This window comes from Leucoraja erinacea, chromosome 5, assembly GCF_028641065.1.
Source record: "Leucoraja erinacea ecotype New England chromosome 5, Leri_hhj_1, whole genome shotgun sequence".
Taxonomy (NCBI): domain Eukaryota; kingdom Metazoa; phylum Chordata; class Chondrichthyes; order Rajiformes; family Rajidae; genus Leucoraja; species Leucoraja erinaceus.
The window spans coordinates 67,420,200-67,441,572 of NC_073381.1; positions in this window are offsets into that span (position 1 = coordinate 67,420,200).

Genomic DNA, 21,373 nt, shown 5'->3' on the forward strand with positions numbered 1-21,373 from the left:
GATATAACCTTTTAAGGCAGAGATTATTTTTAAATGATAGAACCTGCCTCCACCACTTACTGGAAGCTCATTCCAAAACCGCTACCACTCTCTGAGTAGAAGCTGTCCCGTTCGGTCCCTTCGAGCCAGAGCACCGTCAGGCCGTTCAGCCCTTGCACCGTCATTCAATGTGATGATCCACAATCAGTACCCCGTTCCTGCCTTCTGTGAGAAAATTTTGTTTTACACAGAGAGTGGTGAATCTCTGGAATTCTCTGCCACAGAATGTAGTTGAGGCCAGTTCATTGGCTATATTTAAGAGGGAGTTAGAAGTGGCCCTTGTGGCTAAAGGGATCAGGGGGTATGGAGAGAAAGCAGGTATAGGATACTGAGTTGGATGATCAGCCATTGAATGGCGGCGCAGGCTCGAAGGGCCGAATGGCCTACTCCTGCACCTATTTTCTATGTTTCTATGTTTCTCCCCATACCCCTTGATTCCGCTAGCCCCAAGAACTCTATCTACAGTAACTCTCTTTTGAATACATCCAGTGAATCGGCCGCCACTGCCTTCTGAGGCAGACAGTTCCATAAATTCACAACTCTGTGTGAAAAAGTTTTTCCTCATCTCAGTTCTAAATGGCCTGCTCCTTATTCTCAAACTGTGGCTCCTGGTTCAGGACTCCCCCAACACCAGGAACATGTTTTCTGCCTCTAGCAAGTCCAATCCCTTAATAACTGTATATGTTTCTATAAGATCTCCTCTACTCCTTCTAAATTCCAGTGAAAACAAGCCCAGTTGCTCCATTCTTTCTTCATATGCCAGTCCCGCCATCCCGGGGATTAACCTCGTGATCATACGTTGCACTCCCTCAATAGCAAGAATGTCCTTCCTCAAATTAGGAGGCCAAATCTGCACACAATACTCCAGGTGATAGCTTCTTGATTAGGACAGGTTTCACGGGGTTATGGGGAGAACACAGGAGAATGGGGTTGAGAGAGGAAGATAGATCAGCCATGAATGGCGTAGTAGTCTTGATGGGCCAAATGGCCGAACTTTGCTCCTATAACTTATGAATATGAACTTATGAGTGTATTCTGGCTTTATTACCTGCTTAGACACCAAATGCTGGAATAACCCAGGGGGTCAGGCAGCATCTCTGGAGGAAAGGAATAGGTGACGATTTGCATCAAGACCCTTCTTCAGACCTGAAATGTCAGCTATTCCTTTTCTCCAGGGATGCTGCCTGACCCGCTGAGTTACTCCAGCTTTTTGTGTCTATCATCGATGTAAACCAGCATCTGCAGTTCCTTCCTACACATCCTATTCATTACCTGCTTGCTTGGTACAAAGGTAAAGCCTGACTGCAGTGCACCTGCAATGGGATGTTTTGTACATGAAAAGCTCTGTGAACTACATGCATTCATTCCATATGATGGGTTTTGCTCCGTGCAAGAGATATATCAATAGTCCTTCATCAAAAACAACATGCTCACCATATGCTCATCTGATATGACAATAGACAATAGACAATAGACAATAGTGCACCCCATTTGGCCCTTCGACCTCTACCATTCAATGTAATCGTGGCTGACATTGACGCCCCAGCTACTGCTTTTCGGGGGCCACTTGTTCCTGCACCTACACACAACTGACTGACTTCACCCACTTCACCACCAACTTCCATCCGGCACTCCAATACACCTGGACCATTTCCGACACTTCCCTACCATTCCTTGACCTCACCATCTCCATCGCAGGGGACAGACTTCTAACCGACATACGCTACAAACCAACTGACTCACATGGCTATCTGGATTACACGTCTTCCCACCCTGCCCCCTGTAAAGACGCCATCCCCTACTCCCAATTCCTCCGCCTACGCCGCATCTGTTCCCAGGATGAGACATTCCATACCAGGGCATCAGAAATGTCCTCGTTCTTCAGGGAACGGGGATTCCCCTCCGCCACCATAGATGAGGCTCGCACCAGGGTCTCATCCATACCCCGCAACACTGCTCTCTCTCCCCATCCCTGCACTCGCAACAAGGGCAGAGTCCCCCTGGTCCTCACCTTTCACCCCACCAGCCGGCAAATACAACACATAATCCTCCGCCATTTCCGCCACCTCCAACGTGACCCCACCACTCACCACATCTTCCCATCTCCCCCCATGTCTGCCTTCCGCAAAGACCGCTCCCTCCACAACTCCCTTGTCAATTCTTCCCTTCCCTCCCGTACCACCCCCTCCCCGGGCACTTTCCATTGCAACCGCAAGAAATGCAACACCTGTCCCTTCATCTCCCCCCTCGACTCCATTCAAGGTCCCAAGCTGTCGTTCCAGGTGCGACAAAGGTTCACCTGTATCTCCTCCAACCTCATCTACTGCATCCGCTGCTCTAGATGCCAGCTGATTTACATTGGGGAGACTAAGCGGCGGTTGGGCGATCGTTTCGCCGAACACCTCCGCTCAGTCCGCAATAACTTACCTGAACTCCCGGTGGCTCAGCACTTCAACTCCCCCTCCCATTCCCAATCCGACCTCTCTGTCCTGGGTCTCCTCCATTGCCAGAGTGAGCAACACCGGAAATTGGAGGAACAGCACCTCATATTCCTCCTGGGCAGCTTGCATCCTGATGGCATGAATGTTGAATTCTCCCAATTTTGCAAGCCCTTGCTGTTTCCTCCCCTTCCTTAACCCTCGAGCTGTCTCCTCCCATCCCCCCGCCCTCGGGCTCCTCCTCCTCCCCTTTTCCTTCCTTCTCCCCTCCCACCCCCCATCAGTCTGAAGAAGAGTTTCGGCCCGAAACGTCGCCTATTTTCTTCGCTCCATAGATGCTGCTGCACCCGCCGAGTTTCTCCAGCAATTTTGTGTACCATCCCCAATCAGTACCCTGTTCCTGCCTTCTCCCCATATCCCCTAACTCTACTATTTTTAAGAACCCTATCTAGCTCTCGCTTGAAAGCATCCAGGGAACCTGCCTCCACTACCCTCTGAGACAGAGAATTCTACACTCTCAAAAAGTGTTTCCCCGTCTCCATTATAAATGGCTTACTCCTTATTCTTAAACTGTGGCCCCTGGTTCTGGACTCCCCAACATTGGGAACATATTTCCTGTCTCTAGCATGTCCAAGCCCTTAACAATCTTATATGTTTCAATGAGATATCCTCTCATCCTTCTAAACTCCAGAGTGTACAAGCCCAGCCGCTCTCAGCATATGACAGTCCCGCCATCCTGGGAATTAACCTTGTAAACCTACGCTGCACTCCCTCAAAAGCAAGAATGTCCTTCCTCAAATTAGGGGACCAAAATTGCACACGATACTCCAGGTGTGGTCTCACTAAGGCTCTGTACAACTGCAGAAGGACCTCTTTGCTCCTATATTCGATTCCTCTTTTTATTCCTCTTTTTATCCTTTATTTATTCGCTTTCTTCACTGCCTGCTGTACCTGCATGCTTACTTTCATACTGATGTACAAGGACCCCCAGATCCCGTTGTACTTCCCCTTTTCCCAACTTGACGCCATTTAGATAGTAATCTACCTTCCTGTTTTTGCTACCAAAGTGGATAACCTCACATTTATCTGCATTAAACAATATGCATTGTATCTACGATTCAGAAGACAATAGCTACATTTGCTCAACAACAAAAATACCATTTGTGTATATTCGCAGTTTGGATGCATTGTCCAAAGCAGAAAATACTGTAAAAGATTTGAACTGCAGTTGTGGAGCCAGCAGAGAAAAGGATGGTTACATCTGCAAGAAATGTGTCACAGCCACTTTAATTTTTCATGTTCTCTGTGGGATTTTGCTGCCTGAGGCAGTGAAGGCAAAAGCTAAAACTCAGAGAAGAAATAGCCTCTCTGAGCTCATATTTCTTACAATTTAATTTGACTTCAATTTACTCATATTAAGCTAGTCCTGCACGAAGTTCCAAGGCTTTTACTTCAACTTTCATTTTCACCCGTGCTCGGGAAAGGAAAGGAATTGCTGAGATTTTCATTGTTTCTAATCATAGCACTAATACTTGTGGAGACTCTTGTGTTGAAATTCAGATGAATCTCAGTGTAGACATCAGAACAATTTGCAGTCTGTTTCTTCGCAAAGGTCTGAACAAAGCGGCCTGATCCCTGTAACATATTTCATTGGCCTATACCAATCTGATGTAATATCCTTCAGGATTTTAGACATTAGATCTCACCTCTATGTCCTCAATTCCCATGGGCCCACTACACAATATTCACATTCACAAATTATAGGAGTACAATTAGGCCATTCGGCCCATCGAGTCTACTCTGCCATTCAATCATGGCTGATCTCTGCCACCTAATTCCATTTTCCTGCCTTCTCCCTATAACCTTTGACACCAATTCTAATCAAGAACTTGTCTATATCTGCCTTAAAAATGTCCACTGATTTCCACTGACTTTCATTGGCCTCCACAGCCCTCTGTGGCATGAGTTCCATAGATTAACTACCTTCTGACTAAATATTGTACCTCTATATGCTTAGGGCACATGATAATTGATAATCCTTCCGATTCTCCTTCTGGACATTGGTCCCTCACACATCCTTTTTCCTTATCCCTCCTCCCCAATACTTCCTCCACCTCTTCTTCCATTTTTGGCACTTTTGATGGGCCTCCTCCGAACTAGATCTGATTACTTCCACACCTTCTAACTCGATGAAACATATTATTGCTATCATTATTACCACTGTTACTATTGCTACTATTAAAATATCACTATCCATTATTATTACTGTCTGATAGGTGATCTAAAACATCACCTGTCCATGTTCTCCAGAGATGCTGCCTGACCTGTTGAGTCACTCCAATACCTTGTGTCCTATTGCTATAAACCTTTTCTTTAAAGAGGCCACATCATTTTTTGTTTATCCTTACTTGATTTTTCAAGTTTTGTTTTGCTTTTCTTAGGTCCTCACCTAGATGGATCACCATTAGGCAGGTTGTACCAGGTTGCCAGCACCTCGTTTTAATGAGTTGTGAAGAACTGCAGCAGAGTGGCTCAGAATGGTTCTCTCTGATTTTTCTTTACTCTGCACAAGGAAGTGGCACATTGCAATCTTTTGGCAGAGATCAAAGATTGTGCTACATGGGGAACTGCAAACACCAATCGTTTCTTATCACCCCTTAACAGAGTGGCAAGAGGAGCAATAAAATGAAATTCTAAACTCTTGTGCTTTCTGAGAGCAAATGATCTTCCTGCAGCTATTTAAAGCTAACAGGCAATCAACAATGTAACTGCAGCATTGCATAATTCGGTGCAGTGTGCCATGCAGAGCAGTAATGGTAGCATTGCATAGCTGCAGTGTTTCACAGATTATAATGAAAACCATCAAGTTTGCATTTTAGCAGTTAGATGTGGATAGAGTGCACACAATCTAAAACATTGTCAAAGAGTCATGCCGTGTGGAAACAGGCCCTTTGGCCCAACTTGCCCACACTGGCCAATATGTCCCAGCTACATTAGTCCCACCTGCCTGCATTTGACCCATATCCCTCCAAACCTGTCCTGTCCATGAACCTGTCCAAACTGTTTCTTAAATGTTGCGATAGTCCCTGCCTCAACTATGTTCTCCGGCAGCATGTGCAATACACTCACCAACCTTTGTGTGAAAAAGTTACTTCCCTCAGATTCCTATTAAATCTTTTCCCCTTCACCTTAAACCTTTGTCCTCTGGGACAAGAGACTCACTGCATCGTGATAAGAAATACAGGCTCAAATGTTTTAATTCCTTCAATTCGAATTTTAAATGCTCCCTAAATAAAATGCAAGTAATTTTGCTAAATGTTTCACTATGAACTGTAATGCTGATTTTTAATGGGGTTGCTTTTAGAAATGAGATGCAGAGTTATCTAGTAAAAATGCTGAGTTGAGATGAATCACATTGCATCTATGCAATTCATATCACAATAGAAAACCCATGCAATACCGCATGTGCACAACATGTAACTCAGCCCATTTAAATTACAGTTCGTGTGGCAGAATTTAAAATCAACTATCAGGGCTTTTTCAAAAGATAGCATCAATAAGTTAAAAAAAAGAGTTTGCAAACTTTTTTTTTCTGAAGGGAAGAAAAAAGAGCAAATAAAACTAGTAATTACAATGATATTTTGTGGAACTCTCTTTGGTGTGATTTACAGGATAAGTGTTCACAAGCAAACAAAAACGTTGAACACTTTTTCAAACACAAATTGCATCTTTTCAAACAAATGTTTTATTTTTCTGCACAGACATTGCATCAATTTTCCACAGACAGAAACTAGAAGAGGGAGAAAATAGAATATAGAACGTAGAAGATAGAACAATACAGCACAGGAACAAGCCATTTGGCCCACAATGTCCATGCCAAACATGATGCCAAGTTAAAATAATCTCCTCTAAATACTCTAATGTGATCCATATCTCCATATTACCTGCATATTCACGTGTCTATCTAAAAGTATTTTAAATGCCACTATCATATCTGCCTCCACCACTGCCCCTGGCAGTGTGTACCAGGCACCCACCCAAAAGGCTTGCCCTACGCATCTCATTTAAATTTGTCCTTCTCATCTTAAAACTACGGTGTCTTTCAAGTGCTGGGAAACCAAGTATGTGCATATATATTTATGTGTGTATATATTTATATTATGGTATATGAACACACTGATCTGTTTTGTAGTAAATGCCTACTATGTTGTTTGTGCTGAAGCAAAGCAAGAATTTCATTGTCCTATCACGGACACATGACAATAAACTCACTTGAACTTGAACTTGAACTTGATGGTGGATGGGTGTTTTTCAGAATGAAGGCCTGTGGCCCAGGGATTGGAGCAAGGCCCATTGCTGTTTGTCATCTATGGTATGGTATAAATGTAAATTGTCCCTAGTGTAGGATAGTGTTAATGTGTGGGGATCGCTGGTCGGTGTGGACTTGGTGGGCCAAAGGGCCTGTATTCGTGCTGTATCTCTAAACTAAACTGAGTATAGAAATATTGACCAGCGATGTCATGAACTCTGATAATTTAACATGTTCATCAATTGACTTTTCATGATTATTGGGGTTATCCTCTATCCTTATAAAAAAAACATCCCTACTCCCTTAATAACCTAACTACAAACTTTATTGTATTTCATCAACTTAAAGTGTCAACTTTGCAAGTGCAGATGAATTTAAGTATTCCTTTGTACCAACCATCAGTATTCACAGCAACAGGTCATTTTTTGGATCCCAAAATCATGAAGAAACCATCCCGGTGTCATCCAGAAACCGCAAGATTTAATAATGTGGAAAGATCCAATATTAGTAATAGTCTGAACATTAGGGAAGATTTATCCAGCTGCCTTCAAAGCTTTGCAAATGAGATATATAATAAAGTCACTATATTTCCTTGTACAATTAGCTCTAATAGTCTGGAACAGAAACTCGACAGAGCAAACTTGTTAAGAATGGCAATAGGTGAAACTACAGATGAATAGTAGGAGTTGTACCCTGCACAGGTCAGGAGCTCTATTATTAAATGAAATCGTCATTAAAATAAGTAAAAATAACAAATGCTAGAGAAAAAGGGCAAAAAGGAACAGTGGAAAACCAAGGAACAAAGAGAGTTAATGAAGTGTAAAGGAAGATAAAAGAGGTAATAAAAACTGCAAAATGAAATTTGAAAAGAAACGTCAAGATTCAGAGGAGGATTTTACAATGTAGAAAATTAAGAATATTCAAGATTGATGTGAGTCCTTAAATAACAGACAGGATTAGAATACAAATGAAAATAATAGAATCAAATACTTTTTAGCCCAAATCAGGGTCCACTTATGCACTCACCACCTGTATTCTCCATTTCATTAAGATTATTTACTTCAAATCCATATGACCACTGAAGCAATTGTGCCCTATATAACAATGTGGCCTAAACAACACCGTCAGATTGTAGTGAATAGACCAGTAGAACTTCCAGCCACAGTTCCAGCCACTATATTTCTCTGGCAGAGGACAAATGCATGTCCCAGCTTTGCTTCAAAGATGTTTAAGTATGATTGTGCTGCTGTCATTTAGAAACATTCAAATACCAGTAAAAATAAAAATAAACTTTATTATTCCATGAAGTGAAAACAAAACCTCTTAGACCATTTTAGATAATTAAAAAAGCAGTAGAAATTATGAACCTTATTTCATGTTTTCTTTTTTATTATTTATTCATAATTAGAAAAATATTATTATGTTTCTTCACCATAGCCTCATGGCATCCAGTCAGATTAATGTATTTTTGGACCTTGCATTGTGTCTAATATAAAAGATCTATGACAGGATTGCCCAGTATTTTATTTTAGAGCAACTCACTTATGTTGGAGACAAAATATGTTAATGGATGCCGTTTATATGGTTATCTGGATGCTGTTGTAAGGTTCTATATCAGATAGAGTTAGCTAAAATCAAACTTATGGAGTCGTAATTCCTTTAGTTTTATTTTAGCTCACTTACATGACTTCAGTTGTAGAAAACATATTAATTGTATAATACATGTATGATCTGAGGCTACAACTATTGAATATTCTTTCTTGTGCCAAAATATGACATTTATTTGAGTTTTCTGAATGTAACAATTAGTAAAATTACTGCCTAGGTACATTAATGCAGTAATTTGTGCAGTCAACATTCTCAACCAATAAAACATACATCCAAGTGTGTTTAAACAGTCAAAACAATGGAACAATGGCAGTGTAAACAGATTTAGATGATCATCAGCACAGCTCACTAGATGAAGTCAGATATAAAAGTTAATGGAAAGGTAGACTTTATGATTAGTGATTAAAATGTAAGGTGAGTTCTATGCAAATATACAAAGCCTATATAAGACACGACCAACTAGAGTTGCATTAGCATTTTTTTAGACCTGGAAGAAGTACAGCAAAGATTCAGCAGAATGTAACCAGGATTCCAGCAGTTAAATTACGAAATAGGAAGGATCTGCAGATGCTGGTTTACACCAAAGAAAGACACAAAATGCTGGAGTAACTCAGTGGGACATGCAGCATCTCTGGAGAGAAGGAACGGGTGACTTTTCAGGTCGAGACCCATCTTCAGACTGAGAATTAAAGGAGAGGGAAACTAGAGATATGGAAGGGTAGAAATATGGTGCGTAATAACTGAAATATAGAGTATCTGTATCTAACTCCGTAAAGAGGTTTCCATAATCTTAAATGAGATTGGAATAGTCAATAGAAGAAATGATTTCCAATCAATGGGGAGTGTAGGGTTGGCATGCAAAGTTGAAATTAACTAACGATTCAGGAGAAGTGGTAGGGAACTTATTTCAAGCAAATGTTGAACTCTGTTCCTTACAATGTATTTATTACAATCAATTAATAATTTCAGATTTGATATAGTACAACTTATGGAACTAAAGAGGGTGAATGGAATTGATGTAATGTGGATGGATTCAAGGGCTGAAAATCCTCTTGCTGCAATGGTGGAAATATATTTACAAAGTATTTGTTTCTGCAGCCCAGTATTAACAATTATTGCATGGGAACTGAAATGCCAGTTGGACATTCCAATGTCCAATGTTCTCGTTAACAAGAGAAAACAACCAATTGCCACAGATTTTTTTTAAAACGCATTTGTATAGCTCTGGCAACCCATTCTACAGCCATAGGGTGGCCATTATTATATTCATAGGCACCTTATGGGTTGAAAAGCCAGAAAACACCCCATGTGGCCAAATACATTTATAGACAGCATCTTCCAAGTTATTTGAGACATATTCTATTCTTGTGGCAGAGGTACAGCTCATTCATCTTCAATGTTTTAAATTCAGACATCAATTGATTATTTTGGGTTATTTATACATCAATATGGTAAAATCAGAATTATCGGTGGAAACATTCTTCTGTAGACACTTATGTCACATAGGATTATGACTTCACGATTAACAGTTCTGTAAACAATAAGTATACCTATTTTAAAGCAGCAGACATTGTCCTACCTTCCTCTTGCATTTCGTGTCTTTTGATTCCAGAGTTCATGTCCAGTTCAAACTGTTATTTGGTCACAGGGATCGGTGGTGAACACACAGAGATTTTTCTTCAGGAGCAAACCTTTCCAGTGACTTTTGTATTCACGGAAGGCGACTGATCTTTTGATCGTCTCCTGATTCTTGAAATGCCGTAAGTACACACCGCCGTATTAAATATAGAAAGATTACAGCATGACAGCAATTGGTCTGCACACCCCAGGTGGAAGCTTGCCCTCCACGCAAACATATCAGAATTCTGATTTATGTAGGACGATTAACCCACTTAATTATTGATCCTTCAATATAAATGTCATTCCAAACCATCTGTGTACAGTGTCACCAGCAAAAGAACTCAAAACTTACCATTTTCATGAGATGTATGAAGTGAAAAAGAAGATGCAAATCCTGTGGTGTGAATTGAAGGCTGTGAATCACACTTTGGAATCCAAAGGAAGACACTGAATTGATTGAACTTTGCTTTCATGCTTTGTAATGTAATCTAAAGTCTTCGGTGAGATTATTATCTCTCCTGAGTATGTGTTATTACATATTAATACATGCAACATTATTCATGGTGAGTCAGAGGACACAGTTTTATAGTAATCAGATATTTATGCCACATGGAGAATAATATCAGGGCCTGTGGTTTACACTGACTGAATGAGACATATTCCCTTTTTTTCCCAAATGAGAGCTGAGGGATTTTACTCCTGTTTTTGACTGCGTTCAACAAGTCTGTTCATTCCACAATTGATATATATATATATATATGACAACATCAGCTGTGATTCAGCCTGCGGTACCTGTGAAACCGGAGCATCTGGAGAAAACTCACACGGTCAGGGAGAATGTTGGTCGCCCAATTGTAGGAAGGATGTCAATAAAATAGAGAGAGTACAGAGGAGATTTACTAGAATGTTGCCTGGGTTTCAAAAACTAAGTTACAGAGAAAGGTTGAATAAGTTAGGTCTTTATTCTCTGGAGCGCAGAAGGTTAAGGGGGGACTTGATAGAGATCTTTAAAATGATGAGAGGGATAGACAGAGTTGATGTGGACAAGCTTTTCCCTTTGAGAATAGGGAAGATTCAAACAAGAGGACATGACTTCAAAATTAAGGGACAGACGTTTAGGGGTAACATGAGGGGGAACTTTTTTACTCAGAGAGTGGTAGCGGTGTGGAATGAGCTACCAGTGGAAGTGGTGGAGGCAGGTTCGTTGGTATCATTTAAAAATAAATTGGATAGGCATATGGATGAGAAGGGAATGGAGGGTTATGGTATGAGTGCAGGCAGGTGGGACTAAGGGAAAAAAGTTGTGTCGGCATGGACTTGTAGGGCCGAGATGGCCTGTTTCCATGCTGTAATTGTTATATGGTTACATGGTTAATGTGCAAACTCCGTACAGACAGCACCCGTGGTCAGGATCGAACCGGGGTCTCTGGCACTGTAAGGCAGCAACTCTACTGCTGCGCTACCATGCCACCCTGTGTTGGGAAGGTAACTCTATTGTCTTATCCAGGATATCTTAATCCCTTAAATAGCATCAGTGACATACTGTTATTGTTCATTAGGCCAATGTCTTTCTGGAAGTTTGCTGTGTACAAATTTGGTTAGAAGTCATTACATTTTAGAAGCCATGATTCTATCCAACAGATTATAACAGTGTCAATATCAGTGAGGGTTAGGCACAAGCAAGGCTGCTGAACGCTATTCCTTCCTGTGGGTGTAGAGCTGAATTTCAAGTTAATATTCAAACTTCGGAGATAGACACAAAATGTCCGAGTAACTCAGCAGATCAAGTAATGGAAGAAATGTGTAGGTGATATTTTGGGTCGGGGCCCTTCTTCAGACCCAAGCCAAAGTGCCACCAATCCATTGTCACAGAGAGATGCTGCCTGACCCATTGAGTTACTCCAGCATTTTGTGCATTTCTTTGGTATAAACTAGCACCTGCAATTCCTTTTTATTCTATTTACTAGACTAAATGGGACCTGGTCACACTGGAGGCCTGATCCCCCAACGCAATATTCCATCACTCACCCATAGCCCCTAACTGCGCATGCACGGCTCATTTCCCCTCATCCCTGAGCACTCCATCCCCCTCCTCTTCATGTGTGGGAGGAGAGGGAAGAGGGGGGGAGGGAAGTGGGGGGGTGGGATGGGAGGAGTGGGGGTGGACAGGGAGGTGTAGGAGGGGGGGGAGGAGGGTGTGTGTGTGGACAGGGGTGTGTAGGAGGGGGGAAGGGAGATGTGTGGTGGGGGGGTGGTGGTATGGGCGGGAGGGGTGTGGGGGGAAGGGATGTCGGAGGGGGAGGCGGTGTGTGTGTGGGGGGAGGGTGTGTATGTAGGCGGGAGGGAGGGGTGTGATGTGGGGATGCGGGGGGATGGAGGGATGTCGGAGGGGGAGGGGGCTGTTGCTGTGGGGCAGGGGGGGGGGTTGGTTGTGGGTGGGAGGGTTTGTGAGGGCGGAGGGGTTGTGTGGGGCCGTGGGGTTGTGGGGGGAAGTTGCTGTGGGGGGGGTTGTGGGCGGTTTGTCGGAGGGTTTGTTGTGTGTTGTGGGGGGTTGTGGGGCAGGGGGGGTTGTGGGGGTGGGGGGGTTTGTGGGTGGGGGGGGTTGGGGGTGGGGGGCTTGGGGGGTTGTGGGAGGGGGGTTTTTTGGGCGGGGGGGGTGGTGGGTGTGTTTGGGTGGGGGGGGGGGTTGTGGGGCGTGGACAGGATGGTTTGTGGTGTGGAGGGTGTGAGGGGGGGGGTTTGTATGGGGGGGGGGGTGTGTGGGGGGTGTGATGGGGGAGTGAGCTCGGCAAAAAGACGGAGAAGAGCCATGGGGGAGCGGGGGTATCACGGGGCATTCTCAAAATGCAACACCTCACATTTCTCTGTATTAAATTGCATCAATCATTCCTCAGCCCACCTGGCAAATCAATCAAGATCCTGCTATATTTCACAACCATTTCACAATTTTTCACCACTATCTGCAAAACCACCCACTTTTGTATCATCTGTAAACTTACTAATTTTGCCATGTATGTTCTCATCCAAATGGTTGATGTGGATGGCAAACAATTGCCTTGTTATCACCTTCTCAGGAGCCATTAGACATGAACAATAAATGCTTCGTCTGCCAGTGCAACTAGATCCCACAAAATAAAAAGACATTACTATTTATTTATGGAAATACCTAGAACTTCTTTAGTAACCAAAAAGGTAGCCACAACATTCACAAAAAATATTACCAAACCTAGTTTCTAATAATAAGATTCAACTTTTGTCCAAGTTGCTGTCAAAATCAATCTCCCAACTTTGTTCCTTGCTGTTTGTTCCTTGAACAGGTCATTGTCCGATGAGCTGCTTAAATAATTTAAGGGCCTAATTAATACATTTTATTTTTTAAACTTTAGTAATTTTTGGTAATAAAATTGATTATTTAAAATTGAAGAGCATAAAAAATAAAACGTTAAAATAAAAAATAAAACATATTTTTAACTCTTTAGAGGTGCCGATACACTACACTGGCGTGTTCTGTTGCAAAAAAAACCCCACTTGATATACCCATGATAGTGTTGAAACTCATCACATAAGTTCTGGTGCTAAACTCTCTCAGCCACATGAAGTACATTGGAATTACTGCAAAATGCATTCTCAACATTCATCCAAATAATATTAATGACTCCCATGGACAATTTGGCCATACAATTCTCTCCATCTGAAGCGCAGAAATCATTTTCAACCCCTCAGTGTTGTAACAAATTTAAGAAAATGGGATTGAAAACTCGGTACAATCTGCTTTCAATAGCCTGGCCTATTAATACAATGTGAACCTTCAAGGAATAGAATGAAAATTGCACAAGAAATTGCTCAAAAAAAAAGATACTGGCAAAGTGACAAAATATTGCAAATGTAAAAATAATTTTCTCTTAGAAACATAGAAACATAGAAATTAGGTGCAGGAGTAGACCATTCGGCCCTTCGAGCCTGCACCACCATTCAATATGATCATGGCTGATCATCCAACTCAGTATCCCGTACCTGCCTTCTCTCCATACCCCCTGATCCCCTTAGCCACAAGGGCCACATCTAACTCCCTCTTAAATATAGCCAATGAACTGGCCTCAACTACCCTCTGTGGCAGAGAGTTCCAGAGATTCACCACTCTCTGTGTGAAAAATTTTCATCTTGGAGTTGTGAAAGATAAAATTAACACATCTGAATATATTTATGTGACAGTAAACTACATATTTGATCTTTCGGCAGACTACAAAAATTAATTGTTCTCTCTTGAGATGGTCACAGCATTATAAATGAATTATTTGGACTGTTTTCCCTCATAAATATCTCAGTAATGCTTTTTACAGCAGCATTTTCACAACAGCTGAAAGGAATTCTTCAATCACAGAGACAAGTGATGCACTTTTGTATCATGATATAAAATCCATTGATTACAGTCTAAGCTGCTTCCTTAATGTGCATACTATATCATAGAAGTCTAATTATCATGATAAAACACAGCTTGCATTGTGAAGAACAAACTGCCCTGTGCAATCTTAGCCGTGTTTTGTCATCGTAATTACAAGTTCATCAGACAGTGAATTTGGATAAAAAAGTGTGAAGACCCCTCATGAATAGATTAATGCATAAATATGTATATCTCCAGGACTAGTTAGGTCACTATGAGAACCTGGGTGTTGGTACACACACTTGAAGGTAACTGTAGAGGCAGTAAAGAAACGAATATGTTCTTTTTCAAAAGGATCTGAAAAAATCAGTTGTTTTGATATTCGTACAACCAAATTGTACTGAGTTTATTTTCAGGACTGTCTTTGAAGAAAGACCTTGGTTTGTCTCTCTAGAATTTAGGAGATTGAGAGGGAATCTTATAGAAACTTACTCTAAGTTGGACAGGTAGACAGACCTGATGTTGGATCCAGGACAAGGGGTTTGTAAGGGGGTCATTCATCATCTGTGGTGAATTTGTCTGCCACAGAGGGAGTTCATCTATATTTAAGAGGGAGTTAGAGGGCTAAGATCAAATCCTCTGAGTTGGGATTTCATTGAAGGTCGAGGATGGCCTACTCCTGGGTCAATCTTTTAGCATGGAATTTGAATTTTTAGGGCTCTTGTCTCTTTTAATATTTCTTGTTGATGGTGACCCATAGGAAGAGGTTATGCTGATGCATAGTGAGTTTCACCAGAGCACCATGCACAGCGACTATGTCACTGCTACATGGATGTTCCATTGCCTACTTGTTCTTTTCAGCAACTGTAATCTGTGGCTTTCTTTTGTACTGTTGTTTTGGGGGCAAATTAAAAGAGAGAACAGAATGGATTAGATAGTCTTTAGTCAAATTGTTGCTTAGAATCTGTCATTCAAGGGTGAAGAAGATATTTGTGTATATTTATCTTGGACAATAAACCAACAGGTACCAGGGCCTGAATCAGGTCTGAAAATAGAAAATGTCAAAGACACAGAGCAGGTCAGACAGATTCATTAAAAGAAAATTGGAAATAACATTTAGATGAAAGACTCTCAAAGACTCTGGACAGCACAGTGGCGCAGCGGTAGAGGTGTGGTCTCATAGCACCAGAGACGTGGGTTTGATTCTGACTACCGAGTTCTGCTGTCTGTACAGAGTTTGCATGTTCTCCCTGTGACTGTGTGGGTTTTCTCCAGGTACTCTGGTTTCCTTCCACTTTCCAAAGACATGCAGGCTTGTAGGTTAATTGGCTTCTGTAAATTGCTCCTAGTGTGTAGGATGAAACTAGTGCACGGGTGATCACTGGTCGGCATGGACTTAGTGGGCCGAAGGGCTTATTTCCACACTGTATCTTAAACTGAACAAAACTAAACTAACCTCATGTGTGTTGGCATGATGTATTGTGCTTCTCTCTTTGATGGAACAGCATGTTTCTGTGGACAAGATTTTGGTCCAAACATTTTGTCAGGAGGATGACTCCATTAGAGTTAGCTTTCTTAATCCCATTCTTGCCAAACATTTCAGAGTATGTTATCCTTTTCAACACATACATTAAAATTTCCAGGAGGATGTGCCTGGGTGGCAAGCCAGGAACTGTTTTTATGGTTGGAATATGAGTCCCCTTAGCTCCATCTGCAGTTGTCGACATTGGGCCAAATTCACTGATGGCGATTTGTGCTGGTTCCATGTTTGAATGAGACAGTGGAGTCATGAGACACAATCTCAACAGTGAGAGGCACTGAAATGCAGAGCAGCACCAGCCATTTTTGGAAGTAATTTTGATCTCAAGTAAGCCTTGACTTCATCAACTGGAAACAACTACACAAATAGGTTTCCCTAAGGACCTTATCCCCATCTACTTGTGCTGCATGAGGACAATCAAGCTTTGGACCATAATCTAAATAACAAATCAGAAACTGTTCAACCGACATTAACTCCATTCCAGAATCAAAATCAGCCCAACATCAATCCTTAAGCTGCAATATAGCGGCAATGCTTGCTTGTGTTCACATTTGAAGTCCAAGCTCCAAGTCATCATTGAATCTTTCACTGAAGCAGACAAGAGAATTGACTTTATACTAAATACCATCAAAACAAATATCCTCTTCCAACCTACTTATATAATGGTACCCGACAATAAAGATCTGGAAGTTGACCTGGAAAATATAGATTAGCTTCCACATCCACTGGAGCAATCTCTCAATGAATGCAAACATCAATGATGAAACCCACTGTGCACCAGCAAGGCCATTGGATATTTCATGTTCATGAGTTCTAGCTGCAGGATTAGGCCATTTGGCCCACCATCTACTTCACCATTCTATCATGACTGATCTGCCCTTCCATCTCAACCACATTCTCCTGCCTTCTCCCTTACTAATCAAGAACCTATCAATCTCCGGCTTAAAAATATCCATTGATTTGGCCTCCACAACCGTCTATGACAATGAATTCCACAGATTCACCACCCTCTGACCAAGGAAATTCCTCCTCATATCCTTTCTGAAGATACGTCTTTTTATTCTGCGGCTATGGCCTCTGGCCCTAGACTCTCCCATTAGTGGAAACATCCTCTCCACATTCACTCTATCCTGGCCTTTCACTATTCGATAAATTTCAATGAGGGGTCCCCTCATCCTTCTAAACTCCAGTGAGTACAGACCTAGTGCCTTCAAACGCTCATATTTAAGGAAAAGGTTAAACGAAGATCAAATTTTCCAAGCTGGCCAAATTGAGCATTACTCTCCTCGATACTTTAGAGTTGGGTTTACCATCAGCACGCATCTCAAAGAGCTGGAGAGGTACCACCAAAGATCTCTCCACAAACTTGTTCAACTCAATTGGCAGAATAGGTGAGCAATTGTTAGCATCGTCTCCCAGGCCAATATGCCCAGCATTAAGGCTACAATTAATCAGTCAAATCTGGTGGGCAGGCCATGTCATTCACATGTCTAATGCCAGAAATAACATTGAGCTCTAAGCTCCATCATTACTAGAAATTACAAGGTGAATCAAATAAAATGGTCTTCTTCTTCTTCTTCTTTCATGTGGCATGCACAGCTTAAAGTTGTAGGACAACTTGTTCTATTTGATCTTCTGTTTGTGCACGTCGAGTTGATTGCATTAGTCGAAACAGGGCGGACCACGTGAAGGTTGCAATCTTCCACCCCAAAGAAGATGGTGTTGATAAAGAAGATCAGCCAGGATCACAATGACTGGCTGAGCAGGCTTGAATGGCATACACTTGCTCCTCTATCTGATGTAGAATGGCTAAGGATTAGGACAAAGTTTAAAATGGGATCAATCACAGGGCAGGCAGCAGTCCGTTAAACAGTGTAAAGGATGCAGTTGAAGAAGCAATAGCAAATTTAGTAAATTCAGGGGTAGCACAATGGTGCAGCGGTAGAGTTGCTGCCTTACAGCGCCAGAGACCCTGGCTCAATCCTGACTACAGGTGATGTATGTATGGAGATTGTAAGTAACCATGTGTGTTTTCTCTGGGTGCTCTGGTTTCCAAAGACATACTGGTTTGAAGATTAATTGGCTTCTGGAAATTGTACATTGTCCCCGGTGTGTAGCATAGTGCTGGTGTATGGAGAAATCGCTGGGCAGTGTGGATTCAATGGGCTGAAGGGCCTGTTTTCACGCTGTATCTCTAATGTCTAAAGCCTAATGTCAGAGTGTTTTTGCCATGGATGACTGCAGGTACCCTAAGAAAATCTAACAAAGAGAGCAAAAGGAAAAAAAAAATGTGATGAAGTTTCTACAGTGTAAATAACATTTATTTTTGAACCAAATTGCCAAGAAGCTAAACAAGGGCAGAGAACTTGCATAAAATTAAAAAGAAAAAGCAGATGCAGAAGATCTGAAATAAGAAGGGAAGATACTGGATACACTCAGCAGGTCAGGTAGCATGTGTGGATAGATTAAAAAAACAGCATAACATTTCAGATCCAAAGAAGATGACTGCTTGACCTGGTAATGGGAAAGGATTAAAGGAGGTGAGTGAAGTACACCGAGAGAACATTATGGAAGCTTTGATCATAAGACTGCAATCACAATAACTGAAGGAGAGATTACGTAAAACAAACTAAAGTTTACCAAGAAGGAATGAGGATGGAAACATGAGTGATCAGTTGGAGAAAAACTATTGATAAACATAAAAATGGAAAATAATTTTTCAGCAGTCATAGATCAAAATAAATGTTCTACCAAATAATAAAGGAAAACTAGCAAAACATGAAGTGCCACAGATTAATATTGAAATGCGGATGAAAATTATACATTGTACATAAACCATAACAATACAGAATGATAAAATGGAATATGATGCATGTAAAATATGCTAGAAAGGCAATTTATAAAGCAAGCCGAAAATGGAAATGTTAATGAATCTAAAAGTGACTTTTTTGATAGGTGAACGATAACAAAATAATTAAGATGGGGATAATGATACTTAGGATAGATTTGCAATTGATTTGCAATTGATGATGCTTAGCTTGAAGTGAGACTAAAACTAATTTGCCCCAGTATTCACCGAAGAGACTGAATATGAAGATGTGCAAGTAGAAAAACGGGAAAATATTATGGTACTTAAAATAAGAATTTATATGTATTTAAAAGAACCAAAGTCTCACAGATACTCAAATAGCTTGGTGAAAAGATGACAGACACTAAAGGCAAAACATGGAAAATAATGTCAGAAGACAGACACAGCAAATATAATTCTGATTTTCAACAGGGGATCGAGGAAATTATAGGCTGCTTAGTGCAATGTTAGTGCAAAGAAAGTCTATGAACCTCTATTAAAAGAGGATTGTAAAATAATCTGGGAATGAAAATATAGTAATATTACTCAAACGAATGTCTAAAACATTTTTTACGCTAAATCAATGATATTGAACTCGCTGAAGAGTAAAAGGAAATAGAAGATAATAGTGATCCAATGTGATCTTCCTGATTTACAAAAAAAAATTGATAAAACAGGACATAAATTATGTAATTTTGAGTATGGCTTTGAAGTGGCTTTAAAGATGGCTACAAAACAAAGGAAAATAGATACTGCAGGGCATTTCTTAGATTAGCAAAATATGAAAAGGAGTAAATCTGATAATGGTACTCACTATAAATATGAATGATTTTAGCTCAGAAATTGAATGTGTAATGTTAAAATTTGCATAAGGTAATACATTTGAGTGTAGTTACTGTGAATAATATGGGATTATACAGCAATAGAAGTTATCAAAAACAGATTTGGTGCATTAGTAACAAAGAAAATTAACAAAGAAATGGAACAAAGCTTATTTTGGTAGCAGCTTTAAGGAGGCCACTTATTCCCAGTAAGGTATGAAACTAAATTGGATAGAGAAGAGATCTGGGAATACAGATGCACAAATCCCTTCCAATAGTAATACAAGATGATTAGGCATCATTATAAACAATAGGTTCATTTCTAGAAGTATACAATGCAAAATTAAGTATTACTGTTAAACTAATGTGTAATCAACAAGCAATGATTGCATTTGCACAGCACCTTCACTAACTTGAGGATGTCCCAAAGCATTCAGTGTGGTAAATTTTAAGAGCGGAGTCATAAAGCATAGAAATAGACCCTTTGACCTATATAGAAATGGCCACATTGATCACCAAGTATCTATCAATAATTAAAACAAAGTGTGGGAATATCAAGCAGTACCCCTGGAGAAAATGGATAGGTGACAGTTTGGGACAGGACCTTTCTTCAGACTAACCTGACCCTGACCCATATTATTCATGTTCTCCACATATGCTGCTTGACCTGCTGAATTACTCCAGCACTTTGTGTCTTTTTTTTTGTAAAACAGCATCTGCAGTTCCTTGTTCCTATCTATGACAATCTCTTTTACCAGCACTTGGTCTACAGCCTACTATGTTTTGGCAATCAAGTGATCCAGATGCTTAAATGTTGTGAGATAACCTTCTGCCTCCATCTTCCCAGGTAGTGTATTACCAATTGCACAACACCCTAGGTGAACAATTCTTCTTCAGATTCCCTCTAAACACCTTACTCCTCACCTTTAACACACGCCCTCAGGTCTTTGATATTTCTGCTGTGGAGAAACGTTTCTTATTATCCACTGTATCTGTGCCTCTCATAATATGGTATTGATCTATACCTCTGTTACTTCCCTCAATCTTCCCTTTTCCAAAGAAAACAAATTCAGCATAACCAGTCTGTGTAGGAAGGAACTGCAAATGCTGGTTGACACCGAAGATAGACACAAAATCCTTGAGTAACTCAGCGGGACAAGCAGCATCTCTGGATTGAAGGAATTAGTGGCCTTTCGGGTTGAGACCCTTCTTCAGATAGAAGGTGGGTTTCGACCCGAAACGTCACCTATTCCTTTTAACCAGAGGCACTGCCTGACCTGCTGAGTTACTCCAGCATTTTGTGTCTATCTTCAGCCTATCCAGTCTCTCTCCCAATAGTACGCTGGTATTATTGCAAAGTAGAAAGACCCGCACAAGCTTTAAGGATGCCTCTGAAAATCATTTTTTTCACAGTGGGACAAAAATCATTAGGGAGAGAATTCAACAGACCAAAGATAGACACAAAAAGCTGGAGTAACTCAGCGGGCCAAGCAGTATCTCTGCAGAAAAGGAACAGATGACATTTAGGGTTGAGACACTTCTTCAGACTGAAGGTCATGGGAAAGGGAAACGAGAGATATAGAGATGATGTAGAGAGATAAAGAACAAGGAATGAAATATACTCAAAAAAGTAACAATGATAAAGGAAAAGGAAACAGGCCATTGTTAGCCCTTTGTTGGGTGAAAATGAGAAGATGGTGTGACTTGGGTGGGGGAGGTATATAGAGAGAGGGAATGCCAGGGTTACTTGAAGTTAGAGAAATCAATAT